At 40.9% G+C, this 20,411-nt stretch overlaps 1 protein-coding gene across 4 annotated transcripts in view; it reads left to right on the forward strand.

Moving 5' to 3' along the window:
- SERBP1 (SERPINE1 mRNA binding protein 1) overlaps positions 1-20,411 on the forward strand; it is a 1,097,797-nt gene that overhangs the window by 63,394 nt on the left and 1,013,992 nt on the right. The gene's annotated exons all lie outside the window — the stretch shown is intronic.

The raw sequence follows: 20,411 nt of genomic DNA on the forward strand, positions 1-20,411 counted from the left end.
AGAACTACAGGCTCTTGTGGCTTTGGAGCCTTTTATTACATTTTACCCGGACAGGGTATCCCTCAGGACCAACCCTTCCTTTATGCCCAAGGTGGTATCCAGTGTGGCTCTTAACCAAACTATTCACCTGCCAACATTTTACTGAAATCCACAGAACAAGGGGGAGCGGATTCTGCATTCATTGGACATACGCAGACAACTAAGATTCTACTTAAACAGGACCAAATCTCTAAAAGTCAGAGCAACTTACTGGTGGCATTTTGCTTCAGGATCAGAGGGAAAGGCTATATCAAAGCAGACTATTTCTAAGTGGATAAGCCACTGAATTCGTTTCTGCTACTTGCATCATGGTAAACCTGTACCCAAGGGAATCCGGTCACATTCCACCAGAGCTGCCTCTACCTCAGTAACTTTTCTCAGAGGAGTCCCAACCAAAGACATTCTAGAAGCTGCTACTTGGAGCTCTGTTCATACCTTCACAAAGTATTATCATTTGCCTCGCTTCTCTAAATCCAGGGCAGGCTTTGCCACTGCAGTTCTATCATATCCTGACCCCTTTGGTAGACAGGTGTGTGCATGCTTCACTGTTTGCAGAGTGGGTACACCTAACTTCCTCAGGCTGCTGGTGATGCACCTGCAGACTTGTAGGTGACACCAGAACAGCGAGCCAAGCTTCATCGCTCCCCTCAGGATGGTCAGGCCAGTGTCCACTGCTTATTTCAGTCCTCCCCATCTGGTCATTCCGTTTCCTTTGTAACTAGTTGAATATGGCTTGCTTTCAGTGCAGTCAGTCTTTATCCCTTTGTGCTACAGGACTAGGGTTTAATAGTGAATTTTCTTGATGCTTGGGTGGGATTCAGTTTAGCAAAAATTCACATAACTGGTTTGCGTACAGATCTATGAGGTATGTGGTATTTCACTGACTCTACTGGTCATACACAGCCCTCCCCTATAATGGAGTTTGTGAAGACTAACTTCAGCTTGGTATTGTAAGCTGTTCTACAACTCTTCATAGAGAAAATTGAATACAGTATTACAAAAAGCATACAGACTTCTTAATTCAGTGGAGGGAAATAGCATACAGAGTTTGTTCCTTCCATTCCAGCACCTTTAAAATAATTGCAAATAAAAATGTTGCTAAATCAAACATGCAATTCCTCCATCGTAACCATTGGGATGGGGACTTGACTGTCTGCAAGGTCAGTTATGAAATGTCTGACAGTAGAACATATTGACTTCTATTCTTTCTTCCAAAGCATGTATGGTGCCCAAAGATCAACTAGGGCACTTTGTTGTCTATTGCACACCACGGTGGAGGTGCAGAGTAAGGCAGGGCAGGTAACAGAGTGCTTTCTGTGTGCAGGTCTCACCCATTGATTGAAAAGTACACCATTTTTAAGCAATTCTGGAAAATGCTCACATCTTGTACTACTTGCATTATAATTGTTAAATAACCACTAAAAATAAGTTGTAAAATGTAACTACGCATCCATCCTTTCTCAACACCTTTTCCCATTTGGGCCAGTTTAGTGTATCCAATCCACCTGCTGATTGTCTTTGGAATGCAGGAGGAATCCACAACACCTGGAGGAGACCCAAGTGAGTCAAACGTCATAAAATAAAGGTAATTACATTTACTGATGGGTAGTACAAGAGTAGCAGAATGTCCAGCAGGTACTGCACACACACATTTATACTGAGCTTTATTATTGTAATAACTTATAGTCCCGTAATTTTTTGAGCATTTGCTATTGCTGTACTTCTGCTGCTTACAGTATAGTACTCAGTGGATAGTAAAAATAAACTTTTGAGAAAAGTAATCCAGTAATGTAATGTAATGACTAAAGCTTCATGATACCCTTGTACACTGTTTGATAATACAGATTTGCCGTAGATCTGAAGTCAAGAATATCTTATTGTAGTAGCTAAATTGTTACATAATCCAGCTGCTTAAGTATGCAATACATTTAAAATTATGTGCGACCTCGAGCCGCTCCACTGACGTAGAGGGATTAAGCCCTGACTCTGACCCAGTCGACCTGAGTTTGGTTAGTGGCTTGGATGACTGATGGGAGCAGCAGGGAGAGATGGGCATCTGTGGGCATTTACTGTGTCTGTCCATGGTGGAGGCTGGGGAAGACACACTGGTAGGTGCTCATAGAGGGTATAGGATGGAGACTTTGGTTAGCTGCTGCGGAGGTGGTAGTAGTATGCTGCACATCTCCACTGCCTGCCCACCCCCATGCATACCATTAGGTCTGGGAGATGGTCCAGGAAGATCATAAGCAAAAAATATCTCCCAATGGATGCACAGATGTACCAAGCCCCTGGATACCTTGTTCCACAACAGGCCCCAGTCCGGGGTAGAGGGTTAGCAGCTGGTAGACAAGGTGATGACAGGTTGGGTGATTAAAATGATGAACAGTGGGTAGGAGCCAAAAAAGGCATGTGACCTCAGGTTTCAAATATGCAAAAAAAAAATACTGTTGCTGCATGAATCTCTGAACTGAACCCTGCAGTTAAAGTATCTGGATGCCATCATACTGAGGCAGCAGACAATAAGTGCAGTATGTACAGAATAAGGTAGTTGTGGTTCTGTAACAAGCAGACCTAAAGTCTAAATACATAAGTAAAGAAACCTGTCTGTCCTCCCCCTCCCCCACGATAGTCAACCTCATGTGAATCGGTCAAAGAGCTATATTCTGTTCTGGTCCGTCCACTGTCTCCTAAAATGTCTTGGCGCTGTGGAGAAGAAATTATTTTAAAAAATGCAGGGTGTCCAAGTTTGAAACCTAGTTTCTTCTCCCTCCCTTGCCGATTCAGTGGTACAGATTTCCCTCATCTGCTGCTTGTTTCATTGCTGAAGTCTTGCTCACAGTACACCTTGAAACCATTGCCAAGTACTTCCCCTGGCTTCTGTAAAGGCTAAAATCCTTTGGTTTCACACTGAAAACTTTGCTAGTGATCCAGACAAAGCTGTTTGAGGTCTCACATGCTCATGTATCTGTTTTTTTTATGTACTTGTTCTTTTGGTGTCTCTGACCACTCAGGAAGGCATTTTTTGACTGTTGTCTTAGCGTTCCCTTCTGGGGAGCTCCAGCCTATCTAAGGTTCCTGCTATGTACCAAGACCTCCAAGCCCACAATTTTAGCATCTGGTTGCTTAACACTTAACTGATTGTGTACTACCTGAAGCTTTGTATCTCACCTTCCCTTTTGTAACTTCAGAAGGGTGTCATTGTGCTTTGAGTAAGTTTCCCCAAATTCTTTGGCTACCTCCTTGGATCGCTCCTCAATCAGTTTTGTCCTTGGTTTGATTTAATTGAATTTAACAAGCATGCAGTCCATTGAAGAGTTTTCATTGTTTTCTTTTGCTAACCCCCTTTTATTCATCTCTTATTGCCACTGTCAGGCTGCAGTATCTGTAAGCTTCCCTGTCACTCCACATGGGTGGCCAGATGTTCACTGCAAACAAGAAAAAAAGAAAGAACAGGGTGTCTATTCAAAATTCGTATTTTAAAACATCATTTGCTGGAACACCATTTCAATTTTACATCTCAGATGGCCACTTCCCTGTCGCTTAAGTGCATTATCAAAGTTTAACACTGCATTACTGCACCTGGTGACTTAAGTGTTGGAATGATTTTTGCGATAATTTAAACAATTTATTTGGGTCATTTTTTCAGTAGTTTTATGGACTTAACTGAAACATTGGCCCAGATAATTGAGTTTTCTTCTTTGATGCCATGTAAGACAGAGGTCCATAGAGTTTTAATGGACACATGTCTGCGCATGTGCAACATGTGTTATGCATTTCCTATTTCCCTGAGTTGATATCATTGGGTTAAAAATTTTCAGTGGCATCAAAGTGGGAAAACAAATTCTATGAGAAGTATTTCTGATTGAAGCACTCATTGTAGATGTTCGCCAGTGGCAAAAAACATGGTCAGCACATTAAACACCACATAAGGTGGTAAAAAAGGCAAGTCACCTGTAGGTTAACTAGAGAGAGAACTCAAAACTTTCCCTGCTTCCACCATAACCAGAAGTTTGCTTTTCTGCTGTTTTTGTTAGGCTTCCACTACCACTACTGCACATGCATCCCCTTGTTGGGGTATGTAGGGGGACAAGTAGTTGAATGCCATGTTTCTTTTAATATTTTAATATTATGTACTCTCTTTGTGCATTTTGTACTGCATGGTTGCCTAGTACTGTTGTGCATCAAGTATGTTACTTTGCCTTGCTTCTTAGGATAGCAGATTTTTTTTTTTTGCATAGTGCTGGAGTGGTTTCTCATTTCTATTTTTATTTACCTTCAGTTTGATAACCAGATAAGTGGACTGATTAACGGACCCCTGTATTAGGCAAGACCCAAGGGAAAAACAAGCTACTGTCATAGAGTAGAGGGATAAAGCCGTGACTGTGGCTCAGTTGTCCCGGGTTCGATTAACAGTTCGGGCAACTGGCAGTGTGTCAGGGAAGAGCACTCCTATCTAAGGTGGGAGGGCCTTGTTGATACTCCTCCCTAAGGAGAGGCATGGACCAAAGTGGAGAATTGCTCACAGTTGTAAACAGTGAGTGTGTGTGGGGGGGAGGCAGGGAAAGGCGTGGATAATTCATTAAAAATCCTGGATGGAAGCACAGGCAAGCTGAGTCCACAGGACACTGTCAAGATCTGTGACCAGCCCTAGTGAAAAACTGGGTAAGTGTGGGGAGAGCTGTTCCAGAGCATCTGCTAGACCTGGCATGGACAAGAGTACCGGGGTTCATAAGTTCCAGGGGGACCAAAAAAAAAAAAAAAAAGACCCAGGGGAAAATGTACAGAAGCTGAAAGAAGTCTTACCTTTAGTTGTTGCAGTTTGCTGAAATGGTATCTTGATCCATTTATGTTCTGCCTTAATTGTATTTATCAGGACTGTTTCTATCTGTTGTCTTCTATTTGATTACCAAATAAGTGGACTGGTCAACAGAGCCTTTTGAGCCACAACTGGTATTCTGTTGGTTTTATGTAGAGTTTTTACTTAATTGCTGCTGAAATAAAAAAAAAAAAAAAAAAAAAAAACTGATCCTAGCTTATTGACTGTTTCTTTGGTTGGGCTCATACTTGTCTGTTTGCTCATGTTGCTGATCTGTTGTGTTAGAGAACTTCATTTAGTATGGGCTTCTATCACTTTATCACTGACTGGTATTGAAGGTGTGTTCAGTTACTTGCCGAGTCTAAGCAGTCTTTGCTAAAAGTCAACACTTGTGATTTTCATTAAAGTAAAATATTCTCTCCTGTGTTCTGTATAGGGTTCATCACTGGCTCAGAAATAAACACAATTTACAAGGGTGACCTCCCATACAAAGATCTGCAACACGTTAGAGCACTGAACATAGTGTGTTCTTTTGGCCGTCAACTTTTGAATTCTCTTCCCAGTTACATTTGGCAGTCATGTTTTGCATGCAGATAAGATGTTTAATAGTACTGTATTTTTAGATACTGTGCTTGTCCTGCGTTCTTTCTGCCATACCCTTGCAGACCTTCAGGCCTTCCGAGGACATTCATTCCGTTATGTTGGGGTCATTCCCCATGGCCACAAGGGCAAGAGCTATGTAGATGGGACTGTCATTTAAACAGCCGTGAAAGTTGTTTGTGGCCTCACCATCATCACCATTATGAGGACATTTCTATATACTAACCCATCCTGTGGGCTGGGTGGTGCCCAGTCAGCATCACCATTAGTGGCAGTATGCCTTCCTTTAATGCAACTGAATGCTCCTGTGCAGTTGCTCAATGAAAGTTAGTGCCAGGTGATGGTTTGGTGAACCACATGACTGCCATTACCCCATATTGCAGCTACATTTGGCCAAATCCACCACCTACACTTGCAGACCGTCGGGTCTCCCCAAACACTTCTTGAAGATATTCATTCCCTCATGGTGGGGTCATTCCCAGAGGCCCACAAGGTCAAGAGCTACCTAGATGGACTGTCATTTAAACAGCCATGAAAGTTGTTTGTGGCCTTGCCATCATCGCCGTTATGAGGGCATATCTATATTCCAACCCATATAATCAGCATCACCGTTAGTGGCAGTATGGTTTCCTTTTTATGCAACTGAATGCTCCTGCGCACTTGCTCAGTGAATGTTACTGCCATGTGATGGTTTGGTGAACCACACGACTGCCCCTACCCCGTATTACAGCTACATTTGGCCAAACCCCCCCCCCCCCCCCATGGACACCCATTTAATTTGCTAGCCTCATGAAGCATTTGAGCTGCCAGTTAAACTAGAGTTGCTTGGGCTATAATTGGGGCATTCAGTCTGTGGTCCTGCTTCCTTTTTCTAGAGGCATGTTGGTGTGTTTACGGTTTGTCTGGTAAAAGACCTGTTATTCAGTATACAGTATAGATAAAAATAAATCACGGTAAGTAAAAAAAACGTGTGCAGTCCACAGACTTCACAAGAAATAAAGGAATGTCATAAAATGTAAAAAAAACGCGTTTAAATACGATAAGCGCTTTCACTAAATAGCTTCACCAGACCATAAGACAAACTGGTAACAAAACATTTAAAAAACATAGAGCAACCAATCAAATTGCTCTAAACTGTAATATCACATCCTATCTAGAAGTGCTACAATGTTTCAAAACCCCTAGTGGATATACATAGTAAGTATCTGGTAACAGACAAAAACATTAAAGACCAATGATATAAAAAGATGTAAATGAAACACAAACTAAACACCGATTAATTTGTAATTAAACATTATATTACAATATATCTTTCATGAATTCATAGTTGACAATAGAATCAGAAGTCATTCAAAGAAAAGGAAACTCATCCTATTCACATCTAAAGCATGAGCCTTACATATATTGCTATCTGCTTCAAATATGAACAGTTGAAAGTAAACAATAAATGTAGTATTGAAAATGTATGTCAGTTTCGGGCAGAGCTTACTCAACTCTATAGTACAAACAATGTACTAAATACATGTTATCCAATACAAAAATAAGACTGCTTGAGTGAACCATGTACAGTGCATAATATGTGCCTCACACTCATCAGAAATGTTCCATTCTGACTTAATAGAAGCGCAAGCGCTTCAACCCAGTAAAAAACTGTACAGCGCATACGGAACTTAGTGCACCCTGTTAAACACTTTAGAAGAACATCGAGCTTCCTTAGAATTCATGTACATTCCCGTCTATAACAAAAACTAAACCCTGAGATACAATGATGTATATACAAAATACTAAAACTCAAAATAAATTTAAAAACGCATCCTATTAGCATTTAAGGTATGAGCTATGCACAGTTGCCATCTGCTCAAGAACAAAAATTGAAGATGGTAAATATAATATGCAATATTTGTTACTTTCTGCAAAGCTTATTCAACTCTTTAATACAATCAAGACACGTACTAGGTAACAGTTGTTGTCAAATAGTATGTGCATCACACACTCATCAGGAATATTCCATTCTGACTTAATAGAAGTGTGAACGCTTCAACCCCGTGGCCCCTATAGAGATATATATACAGTGCCTAACTGTCTTGTTATACACTTTAAAAGGGCATCGATCTTCCTTAGAATTCATGTACATATGCATCTGTAGCGAAAAAATGAACCATAAGGTGCAATAGTGCACCTATATATTACTGATACTTAAAAAATGTATGTAGCAAACATGCATCACTGGATTAAAGCAAAACTTATTATTGCATCAACCAAACAAGCTCAGTTGAAACATTCCAACAGACTCAAAATAACATTACTCTGCAAGCTAAACCCCAAGGCTCAACTTCTTAACCCCAATAAGAACTACATCGGGTATACGGAGCCTAAAGCATCCTACTGAACACTATAATTGGTAATCGATCATCATTTAAATCCGTGTACATATAAATCAGTAGCAAAGAAAGGCCATACTGTGCAAGAGCACATCTGTATATGTCTCGTTCTAAAATTAATGAATGAAAAATTGAGTTAAAGCAGTGCTGTATTGCTCCGACCCATCATGCTCATTTGAGATATTCAGAGTAATGTAACAGTCACAAATTGACATTATTATGCAAAACTTATGCCTCTATGCTCCATGGGTATATTCTTTCTCTCTCATATATATATATATATATATATATATATAAATATACACGATACAAGATAACACAGTAAACCTGGCAAAGAGAGGGTTCTATGAGACAGGATGGGGCAACACCTCCAATACTCAATATACATAATGTAGGGGGGTACATTCCAGCAAAAGAGTTGAGAAAATGGATGAGTCAGTGTGTACACACATGAAAGAATAATATGCATATAGATGGTATCAAACATGCTAAACAAACTAAACCCTAAATTAACAAGTGATCAAACTCAACCAGTATGCAAGTACTGAAAATGTTCATAAGTTACTGGAAAGCTATGGTACCTGTTATTGTATGGCTACAGATAACTTCCTCTATTTCAAGATGGGTTTTATAGAGGCCTTCTCATTAAGGCCCTTGCGTCTGTCGCCTCTCAGTCTTAGGATCCACCTTACTTTCCGTGACATTCCTAATGTCTCCCTCATGTACTGTCGGAGTTACCTCCTCAACAACCATGAACTTAATGTTCATTGCCTGCAATCTTCACATGCTTGGATAAGGCATTTTTGTCGTATTTAATTCTGATGCTATAAAGGTGTTCCCTCATTCTTTCCCAGAGTGTCCGATTAGTCTTTCCTATGTAAAACTATTGGCAAGACATACACAATGCTAGATGTACTACATTAGAGGTTTGACAGTTCGCACGGATCCTAAATTCAAACCTCCGACCAGACTCTGGGTGTACAAAGACACCAGTAGTGCTTATATATTCACAGAGGTTGCAGCTCCCACAAGGATGTTTACCCAACTCACCATCAAAATTTCTCACAGTTCTATTGCTGTGAGGTAGTATCCTCTTAAGATTACACTTATTCTTGAACCTAAAAACTGGTCCATCCCCAACAATGCTCCTAACATGTGGTTTTGTCATGAGAACCCTACAATTTTTCCTAATAATGTCTGAAATAGGTTTAACATCAGTAGTGAAATGCATATGTGTTTTAAGCTTGTTTGATTGTGCTGTATCCATGTACAGTCTACCTGTATCCATGCATGGAGAGAAGTAGGGGGTGGCCCTGTCTAGTCTTAACTCATTAAGACCTGCTAAACTGTGGTCTAACTCGAACTGAGTATAACCTCTATTAGACGACATGTCCCTCAAATTAGATATTTAATTTTGAAAACCATCATCTGAGGCATTTAATCTGGACACTCTCATACCATTCCCTCTGATAATATTCTTAAAAATGTACCCTGGGTGCATGCTACTCCTATGCAGCAAGGTGTTCCTATAGCATTTCTTTCTATATACACCTGTAATGATCATTCCATTACCAAGCCTCTCCACAAACACATCTAGGTACTCTATTCTCTTCTGCGAGTAGTTCATTGTAAACTTCAAATAACTAAACCTCTCATTCAGTGCTGGTAGAAAATCATTGAGACATTTGCCTGGACCTTTCCAAAGCAGGAAAAGGTCTGCAGGCAATGAACATCACTTTAAGTTCATGGTTGTTGAGGAGGTAACTCCGACAGTACGTGAGAGAGACATTAGGAATGTCATAGGAAGTAAGGTGGATCCTAAGGCTGAGAGTCGATATTGGTTAGGGCCTTAATGAGAGGGCCTCTATAAAACCCATCTTGAAACAGAGGAAGCCATCTGTAGCCATACAATAACAGGTACCATAGCTTTCCAGTAACTTACCAAATTTTTCAGTACTTGCATATTGGTTGAGTGTGATCACTTGCTTGGTTTAGAGCATGTTTGTTTAACATGTTTGATACCATCTATATGCATATTATTCTTCCATATGTGTGCACTGACTCATCCATTTTCTCAACTCATTAGCTAGAATGTACCCCCTCCATATTATGTATATTGAGTATTGGAGGTGTTGCCCCACCCCATCCTATCTCGGAGAATTCTCTTTGCCAGGTACAGAATGGATTCATGGATGTTCTTCGTGTTTCACTGCATGGATACTTCATGGTTTGGGGTCTCTACCACCCTTTAGGGGCATTCTCCATCCACCTAAAAAGCAATGTCCATTGTTTTCATAGGTGTTGGTGAATGGTCCCTTGATCCATCAGGTTTTGCATGATGTTCTTCGTGTTTCACTGTTGCAGACATCCCACTTGGGTTATCTGTCTGCATGTAGCCCTCAGTCGTCCCGAATACTAGAGTCTTGGGATTTCTATGTTGGATGCTGTCGCCTCTTCCATGACGTCAGGTAGTCAGGGGTATAAAACATGCAGCCGACGTAATTACATCAGCTTTTCTTGCCGTGCGGCAGCCCGAAGCAGAAGCAGTTCACAAGTGCCTGTCGGCCGCTACATGAAATTTTCGTTTTTCGAGTTTCAAACCTGAAGTCTTCAAAAGCTAAGTACCCCATTGAGGATCCTTTTTTCTTGCTCTAACTGATGTTTGAAAAAGTTAACAAGTGCCTGTGGAAAGCAAATGCTTTTCACAGAGATTTTCATTCTTACTGCTTCAACTGTTTAGGCCTAGACCACGACGTTCCTTGCTGTCTTTTTTGTGCCTTGTTCAACGTCCGAACTATTCGTCGGGCTATCTTTGTCGCTAAATTCTTTCGCTCTCTTTCTCCATATTCTGAAATGGCTCCGATAAGCCATCTGACTACCGATCTTCCGAAAAAAACGTAAGGATAAAGACGGAGAGACTGCATAGGTCCAAAATTGCTGATGACGCTTCCTTTAAGCTGGTCGCCAGTCTGCCGGTACTCAGGCACTTTCACAGCCCCTGATACCGCTTCTACAGATTCGAAGGCCTCTACTGAGACCCATTCGGAGTCTGAAATGCCGTGAGATGCTTCTTCAACTATGGAATTTGCGGATGTCTCTATCTTGGATGGGTCCGCAGCCGCTGTGCAGGCACCGGCTTCTGAGGGTGTATTCAGACCTTCCGATGTTCATATTAAACAGACTACTTCATTTCTGACTAAAGCTACCGAGTTTCTCAGGCCCAGAGTTGCACTACGCCTAGGAAACCAACAACCAAAGTGCATTCTCAAGCTCCCATGCCACAGAAACAAATGCTTAGAATGGCTGAAGACCTTATTACTTTAATTAGGGGAAGCCAGCCTTCCCCCTCTAAAAGACAAAGAATTGATTTTCCTTCTGATTTTACAGTCCATGAGTCAGATGACTCTGATCCCTCTGATTATCGGGACATACCCTTATCTACCTATGAGGATTCAGATGCAGAGGATTCCATTCCCTCTGCCTCCTCTCCAGAGGACTTTTCTTTCGGTGAAACCTTGCATACCCAAAAAGACCATTTCTGCTGGGAATGCCAGGACTACCCACAGTCCAAAAAGAGACTCCGAGAACTATACCCCCTGTCCTGGATATTGTAGATGTCTTCATGGAATCCAGTCTTACCCCTGATACTTTACCACCAGCTCCTAGAAAGCCTGAGTGGTACTAGAGTACCTGACTGTCGCAAATTCCTCTCTCTAAAAATCCCACTGTGGATCCAGAAACCATTTCCCTGGGACCTAAAGGTATTAAGGCTACTACAGCCAAAAACCCAACCCCTTCGGACAGGGATTCTAGGGCTTTAGACAGCTGGGGTAAGAAGGTATATACCTCTGCAACTCTTGCCATCAGGGCTTTAAATTGCCAGTTTGACATGTTGAAGTACCAGCAACATATTATGGGACTAATTAATCAAAAAATGTTGTTGATTCCTGATTGTGCAGAAAGTAAAGATTTACAAGAGTTAATGCATTCTGCAAACCAAGTTGGTAAACATACTTTGCATTGTGGTTTTGATACTTTAGAAGCATCTTGCAGGGCTGCTGTCACTGGGGCTGTTCTGAGAAGGCATGCTTGGCTGAAGGAACAAATCTTGCCAGACCATGTCAAAGCAAAATTACTAGATGCTCCATTAAACCAAGAATGTTTGTTTGGCACAAAAGCAGAAGTTGTTCTTAAAAAGATGGAGGAAAAAGGAAAATCTGTGCAAACTGATTTCTTGCAGGTACAGCCACCTATATTTAGTAGGCATTGGCCTTCTAAAAACTGACCCTTTCCAGTCCCTCCCAGACCTTCTCAGTCCAAACCTAGAGGCAACAGACCACAAAGACTACAGTGTCAGGATATGCACAGATCTAAACAATGGAGTGCTCCCACCTCAGAAACTGGGAGTGGTAAGCCACCCACTTATGGAAAAAGTTCACAATGTCTTGTCTTTCATCCTTCTCAGCCATGCTCAAGTACTTGCTCCCCTAGGAGGAAAACTCGCCCTGCATGCAAAAAACTGGGAATACATTACCCAGGACAGATAAGTCTTAAACATTGTATCCCAGGGATACAGATTCTACTTCCACTCACTGCCAACCCCAAGGGGGTTGCCAGACCTTCCTCCAAACCAGTGGGCAGAGGCCCAAAAGCAAGTACTTTATCTTTTCAGTATCAGGGCTATTCAGCATGTTCCAACAGAGCAAAGGGGACAGGGTTTCTACTCCAGACTGTTTTGGTGCCCAGAAAAGAGAACTCTTGGCACCCTATCCTGGATCTGTCAAGTCACAACACCTTCCTGATGGTACCAAAATTCAAAATGTTTACACTCCAACAGCTGCTTCCGATGCTTGCCAAGGACTCCTGGCTGGTCACCCTAGACTTAAAAGAAACTTATCTGCACATCCCCATAAGGGAATCTTGCAGGAAATATCTACGTTTCAGGGCAGGCTCTATGCACTATCTGTTCTCTGTACTTCCCTTTGGCTTATCTACTGCGCCCATGGTATTCACAAAGTGCCTGGCTCCAGCCGTTGCATACTGCAGGCAGAGAAATTATTCGTTTACCCATACTTGGACGATTGCCTGATTCAGGCGGAGAGTCAGGAATTGCTACTTCAGCACCTGACATTTGTAAAGAGACTCCTAACCTCTGGGGTGTACAATCAACAAAAAGAAATCACATCTGGTACCCAGCTAAAAGATTGTATTCCTGGGAGCAAGCTTGAACACAACTTCCCAGATGGCATCCCTCACTCCAGAAAAGCAAGTTTATTTGACAAATTACTTCAAACTACTGGCCATCAAAACCCAGCTATCTGCAAAAATATTACTGCAAGCCCTAGGGTTCATGGCTTTATGAATTCTCCTAATTCCATATGCAAGACTGCATATGAGGAAACTTCAATGGTAGTTTAAAAAGTGTCTGGTGTCAACATTCTCAGGACCTGGAAACAGTGATTCCTATCATTCCTTGATTAAGGACAAAGTTCCTTTTGGTGGGCAGCCAAACAACAAGGGACTCCCTTTCACTCAACCCCTCCCCTCCCAAGCCCTGACAACAGACTCATCAAACTGTGCATGCAAGGTCACATGGCAGGGAAATGCATTCAAGGCAAATGGAGCCCAGGACAGATTCACCTGTATATATCAATCAGAAAGAAATGTTAGCTGTACAGAATGCTCTGACAGCCTTCAAATACCGTATCCTTCCAGGACAACTCTTGTTAAAGACAGCCAACACCACAGTTGTGTGGTACATAAACAAGCAGGGGGAACTCACTCCTTCCCACTCTGCAGGTTAGCCATGGCTCTATGGAACACAGCCTTGAGCAGTCAAGTGCACCCGCAAGCTCAATTCCTGCCAGGCAAACAAAATTCACTGGCAGACGACTTGAGCAGAAATCTTCTGGACCCACGCAAGTGGAAACTGGAACCCAACTCATTCAGACTTCTAATCCACAGGTGGGGGACACCAGAGGTGGATCTCTCTGCTTCCCCCCAAAGCCATCAATTGAGCAAATTTTGCACCAGAACTCCCCACAGCCAAGCATAGAAAGTGGACGCCCTATCCTTTACATGGAAAAGCCTCTCTATCTGTGCCTTTCCCCCTCTGCCCCTTCTCTGCCTTTCCCCCTCTGCCCCTTCTCTCAAAAGTACTACTCAAGATCAAACAAGACAGGCCAAGGACAATCTTTATTACACCAGACTGGCCACGCCAGCACTGGTATGCACACTTACGCAGTCTGACTGCAGTGCCACCCGGGCACCTACATTAGACCCCCTCTCTGCTGTCCCAGCAGGAGGGACATATTTTGCATCCTCTGCTGCAAACCCTGAACCTTGCAGCCTGGCTTATTCCCTGAATACATCACCAGCAACCCTCAGCAAACAGGTGCTGGATGTCATCTGAGGCCAGGAGGCCTAGTACTAGGAAATCCTATTCAGAAAAGTGGAAAAAATACTGTTCTTGGAGCCAGTCTCAAGGAAGGGGACACAGCTGTGCCCACCTTACCTCAAATTCTATATTATCTAGCAGAGCTGCTCCACAAAGGCCTATCCTTATCATTTAGGATTCATGCGTCTGCCATCTCTGCTCATTACAATACTGAGCCACCCCTCTTCTCTCACCCTCTGATCAAACAGTTCCTGAGAGGAGCTAACAATTTACGACCCCCCGAGGAGAGCTCCCACTCCTGCCTGGGACCTTCTCTTTGTATTAGAGAAGCTCACGCTTCCCCTTTTGAGCCTGCTGCTACAGCAGAGTTAAAATTCCTCTCTTGGAAAACAGCCTTACTTCTAGCCATTACTTCAGCAAGAAGAGTGTCTGAGTTACAGGCTCTTATAGCTGTGGGAACCCTTCATTATCTTCCATGCTGACAGGGTTTCCCTCAGGACTAACCCATTATTTATGCCCAAGGTGGTATCCAGTTTGGCTTTAAACCAATCCATCCATTTACCAACTGTTTTTACTAATCCTCAGAATAAAGGGGAAGGGATCCTGCATTCCTTGGACATGCACAGACAGCTCAGGTTCTACATTGACAGAACTAAGCCTTTCAGAAAAACTGACCAGCTGCTAGTCAGCTTTGCTACAGGGGCAGAGGGCAAGGCCATTTCAAAGCAAACCATTTCCAAATGGATAGCACACTGCTACAAACACCATGGAAAGCCTGTCCCACAGGGGATCAAAACTCATTCCACTAGGGCTACCTCAACTTCTACATCATTTCTCAGGGGAGTGCCTACCAGGGACATCCTGGAAGCTGCAACCTGGAGTTCTGTACACACCTTCACCAAGCATTACCACTTATTCTAAATCCAGAGCTGGATTTGCCACAGCAGTCTTACAAGGCATGCTAGCCAGCCCTAATACTTCTTGATTACCTCCACCCTTCCTCAGCTTTGGGAATCAACCCAAGTGTGATGACTGCAACCATGAAACACAAAGAACATAGTACAGTTGTGTACACTTACCATAAATGTAGATGTTCAAGTGTATTCACTGTTGCAGTCCTGGTTACCCTCCCTCCAGCCCCCTGACTTCTCTATGCTGTCTACCTTTACTTTTTTGGCCATATCTTATGGCTATGGTATTTACTTTTTACTGGAGGTGTTCCACACCATGTAATTGCTTCCTATTTTGCGGGCTCCTGACATCTGTGGCAAGAAAAACTGATTTAATGGCGTCGGCTGCATGTTTTATACCCTTGATGACCTGACATCATGGAAGAGGCGACAGCATCCGACGCAGAAATCCCAAGACTGGTGTTTGGGCCGTCAGAGAGCTACTTGCAGGCAGATAACCCAAGTGTGTGATGACTGCAACAATGAATGCACTCTAGCATCTGCATTATGGTAAGTGTACACAGCTGTACTTTATATGTATACCAGTGTTATTATTGCACTCTAGGTTATGTGACTAATTATTTTGTCGCATATGGATAGAATGGTATTTTGTAGCGGTATTTGGATGTTTTTCTATGCACTGGTTATATAGGTTTACTGTGTTATCTTGTATCATACATATGTACACATATATATATATATATATATATATATATATATATATATATATATATATATATATTTTTTTTATTTTTTTTTTTTAGTCTCTGTACATTGTATAAGCTTGAAAGAATATAGCTCATAGAAATGCCCATGGAGCATAGGAGCATACGTTTTGCATAATAATGTCAATTTGTGACTGTTACATTACTCTGAATATCTCAAATCTCATCTCTGGGTCGGAGCAATACTTAGCACTGCTTTAACTCAGTTTTATATTTTTCATTAATTTTAGAACGAGACATATACAGATGTGCTCTTGCACACTATGGCCTTTCTTTGCTACTGATGTGTATGTACATGGATTTAAATGAAGATAGATTACCAATTGTAGTGTAGGATGCTTTAGGCTCAGTATACCAGATGTAGTTTTTATTGGGGTTACGAAGTTGAGCCTTGGGGTTTAGTTTGCAGAGTAATGTTATTTTGAGGCTGTTATAATGTTTCAACTGAGCTTGTTGGGTTGAGGCAATAATAAGTTTTGCTTTAACCCAGTGATATATATTTTTTAGTATCAGAAATAGATAGGTGCACTGTTGCACCTTATGGTTCATTCTTTTGCTACAGATGCATATGTACATGAATTCTAAGGAAGATCGATGTCCTTTTAAAGTGTATAACAATACCATTAAGCTCTGTATACACTGTATAGCTGTGTATAGGGGCCACGGGGTTGAAGAGTTCATGCTTCTATTAAGTCAGAATGGAATATTCCTAATGAGAGTGCGAGGCACATACTAGATAACAACTGTTACCTAGTATGTGTCTTGTGGCGACCCCTAAAAGGGAAAAGCCAAAATAAGACCTAGTATGTGTCTTGATTGTATTAAGAGTGAATAAGCTTTGCCGGAAAGTGACATAAATATTGTATATTTACCATCTTCAATTTTTGTTCTTGAGCAGATAGTAACGTGCATAGCTTGTACCTTGGATGCGAAATAGGATGTGTTTTGAATTTATTTTGAGTTTTAGTATTTTGTAGCTGCATCATTGTAACTTAGGGTTTAGATTTTGTTATAGACTGGTATGTACATGAATTCTAAAGAAGCTCGATGTTCTTCTAAAGAATGATCTGGGGCAAACGGCAAATAAAAAAAAAAAAAGGTCTCTCATGAACTGAAAAAAAAAAAAAAAAAAAAAAAAACCACAGGTATATCTTGGGGACTAATACAGATACTGGCCAAACCCTTAAGTAGGCATCATGGTATCCTAAAACACATGATGGTAAATGGATTATTGCACCCTGTGGCTGTTAGATCTGGTTATATCTACCTCCGACATTATGGAAGTCTTCAAGATAAACTGGGATAAGAGAGTCTACTTTTTCTGTTCTCCAGAACTCATTTCTATGTCTCTAATATGGCTTGCTTTTGAGGAAGTAAGTAACCCACTGGGAATAAATATATAACCTTAACTTGCAAACTTAATTCAATGTAGAAAAAGATCTGTCAGTAAAAATCTTTGTATTTTCATTCATAGCATGTGCACTTCAAAAGTTTTCCATAAAAAGCTAATGGTTTCTAGTAAAAAAGGTTATTATGTAGTTTCTGAACTTCTCAATATGCCAAATCATCTCTGACAGTCCAGGTTCTTTCTACATTAGACAAACACTGCAAATAGTGACAGAGAAAAACAAAGCTAAGATAACCAGCCGGTGCTGCCTTATACACACAACAACAAATAGTAACAAGATGGCCTCTCAATTTCACAAAGCTCCTGATTTTCGCTCAACATGTTGTGAATGCCTTCCTAAAATTGTAAAAAATGGAGAACTACTACAATCAAAATTTAGTACAGTGGGTTTTTCTCTTCTGTTTTCCCCAACATTCCAAAGACATGCCATAGTAGGCGGATGGGGGCAGTCTAAAAACCCACACTGATGTCTGGGTATGGGAGAACAGGAACAGGCAACGCTTAGCGACACAAGTTTGTGAATACACTGTGTGACAGAGCTGTGAAATGAAAAAAAAAAAAAAAAAAAAAGTGTGTCCCAAGCAAACTGATTGTAATACTTAACAACAGTACTTGTTTTGTTGTACTTGTTTTTTGTTACACAGTTACAGTTAACAACAACAAAAAACTAAAAACTAACTAAAAGTTTTAGCAGAAACACACATGCCCCACCACATGCATCACATTCATTTCATTTCATTTTCAAATTTTTTGGAAATTGGAAGGCAAAGAGAAAAAATTGTACAGAAAAATTGTGGAAACCCAGTCATGAGTCATACTACATGTTAACATACAAGGTAGAATATGCAAGGTAGGCATTTTGGCAGAATCCTCCCTTCTATCTCTTCTACAAATGATGTGAAACACAAATAAGGATGGGACAATTTTTTTTTATGGGAGTTTTTTTTTAGCTTTACTTAGCTTAGCTTACCTTTTTGTCTGTAGATGTAAAAAAGTAGTTAAAAATAAATATAACGCCAGTTTCTTAGCCACATCTCACAGCTTCAAAAAGCAGTCGAAAAAAAAAATCGAACGCAGAGCACGCAGAAAGTTTTACGTGCGCCAAGAAGAAAAAAAAGAAAAAAAAAAAAAAAAAAAAAAAAAGGTAATTATCGCAGAAATAGCAAAGGGCAAAAAACACATAAAAAAAAGTAAAAAGTAAATTTAAGTCAAGGCCGTTCGCGGGCGCATGGAAGAGCTCTGGGGGGCATGCGGCTCGGCAGACCTTGGGTTGTTGGATTCTAAAGTGTTTAACAGGGTGCATTAGGCTCCGTATGCGCTGTATAGTTTTTTACTGGGTTGAAGTGCTTAAGCTTCTATTAAGTCAGAATGGAATATTTCTGATTAGAGTGTGAGGCACATGTTATGCACTGTACATGGTTCACTCTAAGCCATGGTGGTACAGCGGTAGCGTTGTTGCCTCACAGCAAGAGGTTCTCCTGTTCGATTCTCGGCTGGAGTGCCTTCTGTGTGGAGTCTGCATGTCCTCCCCATGGTAGAGTGGCCTCCGAAAGACATGCGTGAATGGGGCATGCCTTCTCTGAAGGTTGGGCTTCGGGCTGGCAACTTGGCACCATAAAAATCGACTGCCAATCATTAGCAGACCGGAGTTCCGCTGTGCCAACCCCTAACCAGGAAAAGCCGAAAAGGCAAACATGGTTCACTCTAGGCAGTCTTATTTTTGTATTAGATAACTTGTATTTAGTACATGGTTTGTTTGTACTTGTTGTGTCTTTCGGCTTTTCCCGGTTAGGGGTCGCCACAGTGGAACTCCGGTCCGCTAATGATTGGTAGTTGATTTTTACTTGCCGAGTTACCAGCCCTGATGCGCAACCTTCAACAAAGGTACGCCCATTCACGCATGGCTCCACGCAGAAGACGCTCTAGCTGAGAATCGAACCGGACAGCGTTTAATAAGCTGTGCCCAAAACTAACATACATTTTGAATACTATATTTTTTGCTTTCAATTGTTAGTATTTGAAGCAGATAGCAATATATGTAAGGCTCGTGCTTTAGATGTGACTAGGATGTTTCCTTTTCTTTGATTGACTTCTGATTCTTCTGTTTACAAACTATGAATTCATGAAAGATATATTTTAATATTATATTTAATTAGAAAGTAGTCCATGTTTAGTTTGTTGTTTCATTTACATCTTATTAGATCATTGGTTTTTAATGTTTTTGTCTATTACCAGATACTTGTTATGTATACCCACTAGGGGTTTTGAAACATTGTAGCATGTTTAGATAGGATGTGATGTTACAGTTTAGAGCAATTTTGATTGGTTGCTCTGTTTTTTAAATGCTTTGTTACCAGTTGTCTTATGGGCTGATGAAGCTATTTAATGAAAGTGCTTACTGTATTTAATTAAACTTGTTTTTTTTTTACATTTTATGACACTCGCTAGTAGGCAGATGGAAGCCTGCGGTAAGGTGATGGCTAAAAAGCTGAAACACCAGTTCAAGCAGTATAAAACTTCAAAATAGCCTGTAAAGGCAACAGTTTGAACAGTATGAAACTCCAAAGAAGCCGGTAATAGCGTAAAATTATTTAATTTCCGCTTTCGTCACACCTTCATCAGAATACAAAAAATACTACTACTAAGATACTTTAAATAGCCGTACAAATCAATCAATTAACAATAGTCTTTTAAAAAACATTTGACGTTAATGCTTTCGTTTAACCCTGGATGAATATCAGACCTTAATCTAATCTGCCACAGGCATTCTCTTTGCTCAATATAATTTTTAAAAGGGTTAAACGAAAGCATTAACGTCAAATGTTTTTTAAAAGACCGTAAATTAAACATTAATAAAGGTTTAGGTATTGATTTAAAGACTTACTTTTCATAAATGTATTTTTATGATGTGTTTTTTAAGTCTAAACTATTGTTAATTGATTGATTTGTACGGCTATTTAAAGTATCTTAGTAGTAGTATTTTTTGTATTCTGATGAAGGTGTGACGAAAGCGGAAATTAAATCATTTTACGCTATTACCGGCTTCTTTGGAGTTTCATACTGTTCAAACTGTTGCCTTTACAGGCTATTTTGAA

Source organism: Protopterus annectens, chromosome 10.part0 (assembly GCF_019279795.1).
Source record: "Protopterus annectens isolate FY-2018-M chromosome 10.part0, PAN1.0, whole genome shotgun sequence".
Classification (NCBI taxonomy): domain Eukaryota; kingdom Metazoa; phylum Chordata; order Ceratodontiformes; family Protopteridae; genus Protopterus; species Protopterus annectens.